The sequence below is a fragment of the Eubalaena glacialis genome, chromosome 1, assembly GCF_028564815.1.
Source record: "Eubalaena glacialis isolate mEubGla1 chromosome 1, mEubGla1.1.hap2.+ XY, whole genome shotgun sequence".
Classification (NCBI taxonomy): domain Eukaryota; kingdom Metazoa; phylum Chordata; class Mammalia; order Artiodactyla; family Balaenidae; genus Eubalaena; species Eubalaena glacialis.
The window spans coordinates 112,072,533-112,084,773 of NC_083716.1; positions in this window are offsets into that span (position 1 = coordinate 112,072,533).

Consider the following 12,241-nt stretch of genomic DNA (forward strand, 5'->3'; position numbering starts at 1 on the left):
TTTATGTTTTATAAATTATATCTCAATAGTATATTTAAATAATAGAAATATGTTTTAAAAAACTTAATGATAATTTGACAATTATTTTGATAATTAGCTAGATAAAACAAATTAAAAATACACACACAGTTTACCAAAACTGTCACAAGAAGAAATAGAAGATCTAAATTAAAAATATGAAAATAAAAATCATTGTTTAAGAAATTAAATCTCTAATTAAATTTTTCTATGAAGAGAACTCCAGGCACAGAGTTTCACTGGCTAAGTCTACCAAATAAAAAATAAATAAAAGCTATATTCCACAAACTCTTTTAAAGAAAAGAGAAAGTGGGAAAACTTCCCAACTCATTTTTATGATTCCTGCATAACCCTATTACAAAAATCTTACCAAGATACTTTTTAAAAAGAAATTAGAGATCAATATTATTCATGAAAATAGAGTAAAAGTCCTAAACAAAATATCAGCAAACTTAATTGAACAATTTTTTAAAGTATTGCATTTTAAAGTATAATGAGAATAGAAATTTTTTAATGTAAAAATAAATCTTATTATCAAAATAAAGAAGAAAAAATTATATCAACATATTTTGGGAAAGCACTTGCTAAAATTCAATACCCATTCATCTTTAAACTAAGAAAAAGTTTTTAGCAATTTAAGAACTTGCCCAATCTGTGTACCTAAAATTAAAAAATAGATAAAAGGTAGATAGACAGACAGATAGGGGGAGAGAGAGAGAGAGAGAATATCTAAACACACACCTGCCACAGTATGCTTTCACATTTTTTCTATGGCCTGGTATAGTTGTGGCTCTCGCACTTAATCACTTGGAGGGCTTGTTAGACCACTGGTTACTGGGTCCCATCTCCAAGGGTGTCTGATGCAGTATGTCTGAGGTGGGGTCTGAGAATTTGCATTTCTTCTGGTCTAGGGACTGCACTTTGAGACTAACTGTGGTTTTGTATAAATAACATTGGATTGTATGTGATTTAGAGGTTAGGTAAACTGCTGTAAAGTATCTTTTTATATAGTGTGGAGAAAAGGGAACCCTCCTACACTGTCAGTGGGAATGTAAATTGGTGCAGCCACTATGGAGAAAGTATGGAAGTTCCTTAAAAAACTAAAAATAAAACTACCATATGATCATCCTGGGTATATATCTGGACAAAACTATAATTCAAAAATGTACATGCACCCTTATGTTCACTGCAGCACTATTTACAATAGCCAGGACATGGAAGCAACCTAAATGTCCAGCAACAGATGAATGAATAAAGAGGATGTGGTACATATATACAATGGAATACTACTCAACCGTAAAAAAGAATGAAATAATGCCATTTGCAGCAACATGGATGGACCTAGAGATTATCATACTAAGTGAAGTAAGTCAGATGGAGAAAGACAAATATCATATGATACCACTTATATGTGGAATCTAAAAAAATGATACATATGAACTTATTTACAAAACAGAAATAGACTCACAGATATAGGGGGGAAAAAAAACCTTGTGCTTACCAAAGGGGAAAGGGGGAAGGGATAAATTAGGAGTTTGGGATTAACAGATAAAAATTACTGTACATAAAATAGATAAACAACAAGGACCTACTATATAGTACAGGGAATTATATTCAATACTTTGTAATAACCTATAATGGAAAAGAATCTGAAAAAGAATAGCTATACACATGTATAACTGAATCACTTTGCTGTACACCTGAAACATTGTAAATCAACTATACTTCAATAAAAATAAGTAAATAAATAAAATCTCTCTTTGTATAGTCTCTGTTTAATGATATCCTGCCAGTTATCTTTCCAACCTCTTGACTGATAACTGTCTTTTTTCAAAATTTCTATTTCTTTTGAAATTTTGATGTTCCATATTTTTTTACAAAATTATCCATTTCCTCTTTTTTGTCAAAGTTATGCAAAATAGTCTCATAATTTTGTTTTCCTACATTTTTTATTTTGTTTTGTTTTTTCTTATTCCTAATTTCTTTTTTCCTTAACTGATTTTGTGAGCGCTGTCTATTCTGTTGGTCTTTAAGAACAAGCAAAAACAGATTTTGTTTTTACCATTGTTTTCTAAGTTTCATTTGAACTGATTTTTTTTTTCAAAATTAACTCATTTTTTCTCTACTTTGCTTTCACTATTAATGTGGGTTCTTAGTTCCTTTATTACCAGTTTCTTTAATAATGAAGACATTTGAGGCTATAAGTTTATGTCTGAGTATAATATTATTTATGGCTCTTGGTGTGCATTTCCTTTATTTATTGATTTCTAGATATTTGGTCATTTATGTTTTATTTCTTCTTTGAATCCTTGGGCATCCATAAATGCCTTTCTTCTGGCCTGACAGGAGAATGGTACCAGAACTGGATGGAGGGTTCCTGGGGTTTTGGTCTATTTTCTTCAGTGATCTGTAAAGTTCTTCCACTGTCTTTAAGTTCCCACTCTTGTAGATTAGAAAAAATTCATTTTCCTTTTTTAATAAGTTGTTCTTGTAGTCTGAATGCATGTGTTTCTTTTCTTCCTTGGACTTCAGAAATTTTCCAGGAAAGGTATCTATCTTTCCTAGAACCCAGCCTTTTAAATCAGTTAACAGGTTTTCTTTAGATCAGTGAAAATATTCTCTATTAGTTGTTTAGCCATTGCCTCTTCCGAATCTGTTCTTTCTTCTCCTTCTGGATCTCTTACTATCCATATGTTAGACCTCCTGGATTTATCCTCTGGTTTCTTGATTTCTTCCTCATGATTTCCATATCTTCATATTTTTCCTCTGAGAGAAATACTCCTTACCCTTGGTCTTCCAGGCTACTGATTTGGTTCTCTCCTGTTGTACCAGTGAACATGATCTCAGAAATGAGATGGAGAGAAATACACGTACCCCAGCAGGTCCTCCAGAGCCAGGAAGCTCTGACAATTCTTCTCAATATGGAAACATGTACACACACACACTCACTTATGCAACACACCAAATTCACACACACAAACACACACATACACCCTCCACACTTCTACAAGGGGATTCTGGGTCTCTGAAGGCCAGTTCTGTCTCTGGGACCTTAGTCTTCACCCCAGGACTGGGCTGCTGGTCCCCAAGCAGCTCTCAGGGGAAAACACAATCCTAAGAATGTTCTCCCCCACACGGATGCTGGCAGAACCCTCAGCCCAGTGTACGCCTTCTCAGCCTGACCGGCACAGCCATGCCTCCAAGGAAGGGGGAGCAAAAGGCCCCCTCTCACTGAAGCTCAGCCCTTTTCAAGCTTGAGTAGCCTCTGTAATCACAACCAGTTGTACGCTAAACCCTAAGGGGCCTGCTGGATAATACTCTGACCTCCACTAACCAGATACTGACAGCCAGTTACCCAAGGAAGTCACTCTGGAGACAGGGAGACGGGGTCAGAAAAAGATTAATCCCCCACAGAGACACTTCGGGTGGCCCTTTTAGTTGAAGGGAGGATGCAAAATTGGGCAGTGAGGAAGCACAGCTAAAATAATAAAAATGGTTCCTTGGTCCTCTGTACCAATGTGTTCATGTTTGCTCTGCTTAGAATCCACCTAACCTGCGCCTCATCTATCCCATGCCTGTTATGTACTGGGCACCTGGCACATCTTATCTCAGTCTCTATAACACTGTAGAAATAAGTTATTATTGCCTCCACTTTTGAGTCACTAGAAGGCAACACAGTCTCCAAAGACTGACTGGCTCAACCTTCTTCCCGTAGACAATGCTGATAATAGAAATGGATGCTAGAAAGCTAGGACATATTTTTTGAACAGCGTAGATGCTCAGGAGCCCAGGTATGTGGGCAAACTTGGTAGGCATCTGTTATGGCTCTTACATTTCCTAATGCTTTTCTTTAAGGTGCATGGTTTTCGTTAGCCTGTGGAATTGTACTTTTCCCAACCTCTTTCACTTTCCAAATCACTCTAATAGCCATCACTTCCTTAGGTCTTCTGCAATCTCTGTAAACCAAGAGGATAAGGTGCCTTTCACTTAATCTGTCCGTAGAAGGACCGTGAAGCCAGAGAGGTAAGATTATTTGTGCAAACCCTCACAGCTAGGGGGCAGCATCCCCGAGGCAGGAGCTACACGTGCCCCACCACACCCAAAACCTTACCTCTTTTAGTTTACACCCACCCACACAGAGCCAACAAGTGATGAGGGCACCTCCTGAGCCACATCAGTCCACCTGCCGTTCAAAACTAATATTATTTAAGCTTCTAACAGTTTCTCTTTAATTTTCAGATTAATCAACTAGTCTTTAGGCTTTCTGGAAGATTCATCATTCGCCCTCCAAATGCTTGCTCTGAGGATGGGAAAGCTAACCCGGCTGGTAATAGATCACCAAGAATGTTATCTCCAGTTAAGACATCAAGAGGTGTACCCAGATTCGAAGAACTTCCAATTTAATCATTACGACACCTACTAATCTTATTTCTTTCTTTCAAAGATAACCGAGCAGGCAAAGGTGAAATTTGGCTTCCCCTGTTTAATATTTCGGTTACAAATCTGTGAAAATGAGACAGTCAGGAAAGCAAACAGGGACCTCCTGCTGAGCCATTGTCCATCAAAAATTGAAGTTACATTAATGTATTTTTTCTTTTTTCTATATGTAAATTGTTAAGAGAGTAAATCCTAAGAGTTCTCATCACGAGGGGAAAAATTTTTTTTCTTTTATATTGTATCTGTATGTGATGATGGATGTTCACTAGATTTATTGTGGTAATCATTTCATGATGTATGTAAGTCAAATAATCATGCTGTACACCTTAAACTTATACAATGCTATATGTCAATTATATCTCAATAAAAATGGAAGAAAAAATAAATGAATGAACAAAGGTTATGGAAAAAGAAGTCTTCTTTAACATATGAACATAATCGCTGGGCTGAACCCTCCCAAAGCAATGGCATGGGAGACTTTCTGTTTCCCTTGTAGCAAAGACAAATAGGAAACCATATGTGGTTTACAGCTACTTACAGCCCTCTTAGCCATGTTAATGTCCATTAGAAATAATACTATATATATATATATACATACACACATACAAATATATATGCACACACACATATATATACACACATACAAACAATATATACACAAACACACACACACCCCATAAAATCAAGTCTCAACCAGCAGACCTCTAGCTCTCTGTGCTAACTCCATCCACGTCATTTATTCCATATCTCAGGTTTCTGGATGACAGCTAATGTAGATTGGTGTGTCTGTAAGATGCATTCTCCCTACTAAAGGATACAACAAGATTGTTTATTACTGAGAGGTTAACATACAGGAAAGGAAGAAATAGACATATTTTACTAATTGAAATGAGAGGTGCATAAAATATGAATTATGAGTGTTTCTGTTCTCACAGACGCCCTGGAGCCTCAGTTTGCACATGGTCTCTTGTTTTTCCTTGAAAACACATGCTGGTGATGCATGGCAGAGCTTTGGATTCAATTATCAACACTGGGAAGTAAATTGGCTTTTCAACAAAGGCAATAAATAATCTATACATGGTTTAATGTAAAGCAATGAATACCTTATTCTTAGCAAAAAAAATGTGTCCTTTCATGAAAACACTTACACAAGCAACCCAGAGCTATCTCTATGGCAGGTTATTTTTGAGAATCTTTATATTTTCTTTAAAGGGGTTGGAGAAGAAACCACTTAAGCAATGCACAGTGCAGTGGGGACCCTGGTGGCAAATCACACCTCTAATGAAGGCACCAGGCTAACAGACCATCTGTGAAACAATGTTGAGATTCAATTGAAAATGGTTTCCTGGCACTCTGTGCAAATGTGCTTGTGTTTCTTCTGCTTGGGGCCAACTACCCTACTGTTTTTGCTTTTCTTTGGAGCAGCTAATGTGTATGATTGCAAACTCCTTAAGCACAAAGCCATTTTCAAAATAACATATATTAAGCCTGTTTATATCCTATATTAAAGAAAATCATGTACCCAGTTCTTCCTCTTAATGAAGGCAATAATGATGTTGACAGATGATATAAGCTGCCCTAGGAAATGGGACCAGTCACATTGGGATCGATTTGCCCATGGTTCCTTCTTTGGCTGCAGCCAAAGTCTAGCAAAGACAGTTAGGATCCCCGGGGTGAGGGAGGGAGAATTCTTCCCTCTGGAACACCAGGGGCTACAGAGACAAAGAGCACTGGTGACTGCAATTACATAGGAACTCATCCTTTTATTGATAAAAGAAATGACTGGAAAAGGCCCCAGCTAAGCAGAAAGACTGAGTGGGGAGCATCTGTTCTCTATGCTCCACCGTAGGGTGAAGTGTCTTGCATGGCTGCATTTGAGAGACTGTGGTTGCCATTCCTGGTGGCTGTCCTGGAATGCTATTCCTTTTGGCTATAAGTCCCAACCCCATCATCACAGCAGTGGCCTACTGACCCAGGTCTGGACAAATTATAATACTCCACTTTCTTGAACACAGTGATAGCTCTGGGTATATATATATATATGTAACCTAGGGAGGGCCAGTCAGAGAAATAATTCATTTTTTGACAGAAGTGAGAAATATTGGGGAAAATAAATCTGGGGAAGCAAGCAGCTATCTTCCCCCACTACCTGAAAGAGTCCATCAGCAGAATGAGAAGGAAAACAGCACAGAAAAAGAAGAACAAGGAGATAGAGAAATACAGGGTGAGAAGGGGAAGTGAGGCCAGATAACATCAGCTTGGGTTCCTGGATTGAGCAGTGCCTGAAGCTAAACCTCTCTGTGGACTTCTCCGTAACATGAGTCAACATATCACCACTTTGCTCATGCAGTTTTGAGTTGGGTTTTCTTTCCTTACAACTGAAAAGATTCCTGACTAATCAAGTTCTAGTTCCTGAATACAGGGAGCCAGAAGGAAGACCTCTAGGGGCCTCTGTTTTAGACAGTACACACTGCAACACTTACTGAGGCTTTTTGACAAAAGCTGGTGCAAGCTCCAAAATGATCAAAACAACATCACCACTCCCTGCCCTCCATCCCTAAGTCTATTATATAACATTAAAAGTGGAATACAAGAAAGAAAGCAATAAGACCAACCTACAAGCTGCAGAATTAGATTATAAACCCAGTTCTCAAAAGGCTTACTTATAGAGCAAGAGCAAAGCCATCATTTGGTCTCTTCATGTTGTGAAGAGGGGTAGTTTCCCAGGAGGACAACAGCTTCTGACCAAGGATTGGAGAAGCATAAGAAAAGGAGACAGGAGGTGGGAGCCAGGGTCACAGATCAGGTCCAGGACCAAGGAAGGAAGTCTGGATAAGTCTCCAAAGACCAAGAGAGAAAAATCAAAGCCAGGAATTCACAGATAGGAGCAAAACAGTGAAAAGCACATCAAGAACAAACACAGCTGGCCTTGGGTGATTGACTAAATGGTGTTGTCTGCACCTGGCCCGTGCAAGCCCTCAGCCGAATGGTGCTGAACCTACAGGGGTGAGAAGAGAGGGAAAGGTAGAGAGGGCACAGGTCATTAGTGTACTGGAACAAAGACATCAAGCAAAGCCCTTGATAGACTCAAATGAAACACCAAAGCCCCTAAAGAGCACAGACATTAACATCTGGAAATAGACTTGGGTGATTTAAGAAGGAGCATGATGCAGAGAAATCACTGGTCCACATCCCAGTTTCCTCTGGGATGCCTTCACCCAAGAGTGACAATCAGTTCTCATGAGGGCAACAAGCCTGGTCTGATGGACATTGACCCTGCAGCGTTACAGGATTTTTCATGGTACGATGTGATTATACTGAGCGTAAAGCTCACTGCACCATGATGAACATCTGGTCTGGAATATATTGCCTCAGACAGCCATCCAGATCCTCTTCAATCTGCAATCAACACAGCAGAAGCCTACAGCAATCACAGGGAATTCCAGAGAGTAGATTTCCTCTATAATCCACCATGTCACACTTGGAGAGTGACCACAAGATGGGCATCTGCCTCCTGCTCGTGTCCCTTGCAGGACACAGGACAACATCCCAGCAGAAAAGACTGTATGGTTGTTCTATGCCAGAAGAGAAGGATGGATTGGAAACGAGTTTCTGTGGGCAAGCCTGGCATGTCTGTGGGCTCATGTCACCCATGGGTGAGCTTTTCAGTGGCACTAGAGAAAGAAGGACATCAGGGCATCACAAGCCCCTAAGCAATTCCTGGACAAACAAATTGAGTGACACTCAATAAAATGATATGCACCATTTTCTGAACAGCTTTCTTAACTATGGAGAAACTTTTGGAAAGTATAAAGAAGTGCACCGGGGAGTAAGCAAACAGAAGTCAGCTAGGTGGGACCGCTGGGGTCATGGAGGAAGAAGAGGAGTATGTGTAGCCTTGAGTGCTGCTGTGCTCTCTCAGCAAGTCACCAAACTCTCTGAGCCTCCCTCTCCTCAACTGGAAACTAGAGGGAGGATGGCTGGTCTCACACCCAAAGAGGACCTGGGTCTCTTCTTTTTTGGATGCTGATACCACCAGTACACTAAGTCTCTGCGGTGAAGGGTCACCACCTGCGTGCTCCAGGCTGTCTTGTAGTTGAGGCACGATGCTCTCACAAACCTGGTGTGCCCACACTTTTCTACACAGAACCAGCAAAGGGAACTGGGCTAAGCAATTACAAGGTCTAAGGATTCTGGGAGCTCTGGAAAGTTTCCTGCTGACCCTCAACATACTTCTGTCCTTTGCCATAAATTTCATCATCAAGCCATAGACATGAAATCAGATTGGCCCAGGTTTCTAAGAGGTTGTACCACTATCAACTCTGGTCACTTGGGCAAGTACTCACTTTTTTTTTTAAATTGGGGTATAGTTGTTTTACAATGTTGTGTTAGTTTCTACTGTACAGCAAAGTGGAGTTCCCTGTGCTATACAGCAGGTTCTCATTAGTTACCTATTTTATACATATTAGTGTATATATGTCAATCCCAATCTCCCAATTCATCCCCCAGTTTCCCTCCTTGGTGTCCATACATTTGTTCTCTACATCTGTGTCTCTATTTCTGCCTTGCAAACCAGTTCATCTGTATCATTTTTCTAGATTCCACATGTATGCTTTAATATACGATATTTGTTTTTCTCTTTCTGACTTACTTCACTCTGTATGACAGTCTCTAGTTCCATCTACATCTCTACAAATGACCCAATTTCATTCCTTTTTATGGCTGAGTAATATTCCATTGTATATATGCACCACATCTTTTTTATCCATTCATCTGTCAATGGACATTTAGGTTGCTTCCATGACCTGGCTATTGTAAATAGTGCTGCAATGAACACTGGGGTACATGTGTCCTTTTGAATTATGGTTTTCTCTGGGTATATGTCAAGTACTCACCTTTTATAAACCTCAGATTGCATTTCTGAAAATGGGTAATAATATCCAATGGAGTCCTGGATATGAAAGTTTTGTAAACCATGAAGAATTAAACAAATGCCATCACCAAAGTTACTATTCAAAAACAATAAATAGTTCAATACCTCTTAGGATGAACATTGCTGAGGCAGGAGCAATACAAGCTTATCTGTCATTTATTCACAGAATTACAAAATATTAGACCCAGAGATAACCTGTCAAGTTTTTCCAGTTCAACCCCTTAACCTCATAAAAGAGGAAATTAAAGCCCAGGAGAGGTCAAGTGACCAAAACTACATGTCAAACAACAACCACCTGACCCCCTGAAGTCCCAGAGCAGAGTCTCCACATAGTCTTTTTGCTAGTTGGGAATCAGGCCTCCTTAGAATGTTAAACATGAGAGAATCATAAGTGAGAGACAGGAATCATTAGGTCAAGGCACCGACAGCTGATCTCACTGCTCTGTGCATCAACTGGGAATGCCCGTTGGGAGGCGCCATCACAGTGGACCAGGCAGGCTTCCGGTCATCATGGATCAGGGTTCAAACCCCAGCATGGAATCTCTCATCATGGATTTCTCATGTATTCAACCCTGGCAATCATAATGGCTTGGTGGGGCTGTGGTGAGGGTTAAATTAAATGAGGAAGTTGACCGTGGAGTCTAGCTGATTTTGTATTCTAATCACAGGAGCCTTCTGGAGACTCCCAGGACAGTCATGCAGCAGAGGGGTGGAGGCTGAGCCTGACGACAGTCACATGCAGCTGGGGTGAGGGTGTCTAGGTCAGGGGTGGGACTCGGGAAATGCCCCCAACCCCTCCTAGACACCCAGGCCCCTCCAGACCCCACCCCCACCCACACCAGCAGACATCAGTTATCAGAAAACCAGGCACTTACACAGACAAAGCTGAGAAGTAGTGGCAGTTGGGCCCCAACCAAGGGCAGAAGGGGCTTCCAGACCCATCTATAGAACAGCTTCTGGACCAGATAAAACCTGGGAAGAATCTAGAACAGGCCTTCCCTTTTCAGGGAGGTGGAACAGTCTACCCTCAGGTAGCACTATTTCAAAGGAAAGCCCCAAAAGCCTTAGAGAGAAGTTTACTCTGTCCAGCCCACTGATGGGGCTCAGGGGCTGGGCCTACATGGGCTCCAAACCTGTCACTTCTGCCCCAGAGAGGCCTCTCCTAGTCCAGATCCAAGCCAGTCCAAGCAGCTGACCACAGTCAAGGCCTTAACGAGTGGAAACGGCAGAGAAAGGTCATGCCTCGGAGGGCAGAAAAAAATAGAAAATCATTATTAAATGAAAGGTTACCCCACCAAATTTCAGAAGACTAAGTTGTTCAAGATAGCAGCAGCCAGCCTCAGTCTTTGGGGTCTTTGGGGATAGTGCCAGGGCTCTGTCTGTGCCTACAATCTGCAGAGGTCCTACTCCAGCCACTGCCAATTACTCATTTCAGACCCCTCCCCTGAACTGACGGTTCTTACATCCATCCACTGACCATGAGAGTGGTTTGGTTTCTTTTAAATGATGCTGCTGAGAGCTACCCTCTCTCTCCAAAGACAGGGGACAGCAGAATCTATCAAAACATGTTCCATGAGATACCATTTGGTTAGGATGTTACTAGGATACTCTAGTAGACTCAGGGAAGCTTGGTGCTGGATGTACCATAGAATAGAAAAATGCCACTGATCTCCCAAAGATTGTGCTCTTTCTGAGTACTTACAAAGACTGGGGTTCAGTCAGCTGTTAAATAGCACTAAGGCTAAAAAAAAGGAAGTGGAGTAGGTGGGGTAAAAGCATAATCTCTGTACTCAGAGTCTCTTTCACATTTCAGCTCTGCCAGTTAGTAGCTCTGTGACCTTGTAAATGTATTTACTCTCTGATTCTCAGTTTCCTACTCTATAAAATATGGATAAGGAAGCCTACCTATAAGGCCATCATGAGAATTACAGAAAATTTATATAAAGTACTTATTTCAGTTTCTGTCACATAAGTGCTCAGTAAATGATACTTTCAATAATAATTCCATCTCCTCCTCCCCTCCCCTCCCCCTCTTTTTGTGTTCCTCCTCCCCTTCCTCTCTCTCCTCTTCCTCCTTAAAATCAAATCAAATGTTGCCTGAAATATTCTGTCCCTTTGCCCCAGTTCTGCCTTTTAAGACCCCACAATAGCAGCAGAGCCATGGGAAAAACAACCAGCCAAACCTAGGTTTAAATTCTGGCAGTTATGCCTGGTTGCTAATTTTCTTAAAAGGTAAAGATAAACATACAAATTCTCTTCTTAAAAACAACCAACCAAAAAAAAAAAAGAAAAAAACCCTATTTTGTAGTCAAATATAACTCAAACAAAGCTTGCTAAAATTGGCAAAACATTTCATGTCTGGCTGAGAGGTAATGTAAGAAATGTATTCAGTTCAGCCCATATGTAAAGATTTTATAAAGCAATTAGAGAACCAGCCAAATAAATACAGTTGACCCTTGGACAACACGAGGGTTAATCTGCTAATAAATTATAGCTGGCCTGCATCCCCGGTTCCTAGCATCCATGGATTCAACCTACCATGGACCATGCAGGACTGTAGTGTTTACCAGTGAAAAATATCTACATGTAGTGAACCCGTGCAGCTCAAACCCGAGTTGTCAAAGGTCGACTGTACTCATATGTGGAGGTTGTTTCTCCTCTTGATCTGCATGTTCTGGTTTCAGCACTTGTTCGTTTTGTGTCACTGATGGATCGCTCCCATTTCTGAAAAAGCTAGTCATCTGGAGACAGGAACTACAGAGACACCCAGCTTTGAGTCTCCAGAATGTGGCAAATAATCTCTTCTTAGCAGGTGACAGCGGACATCAACTCCAGTAGAAACATCTCGGGGTG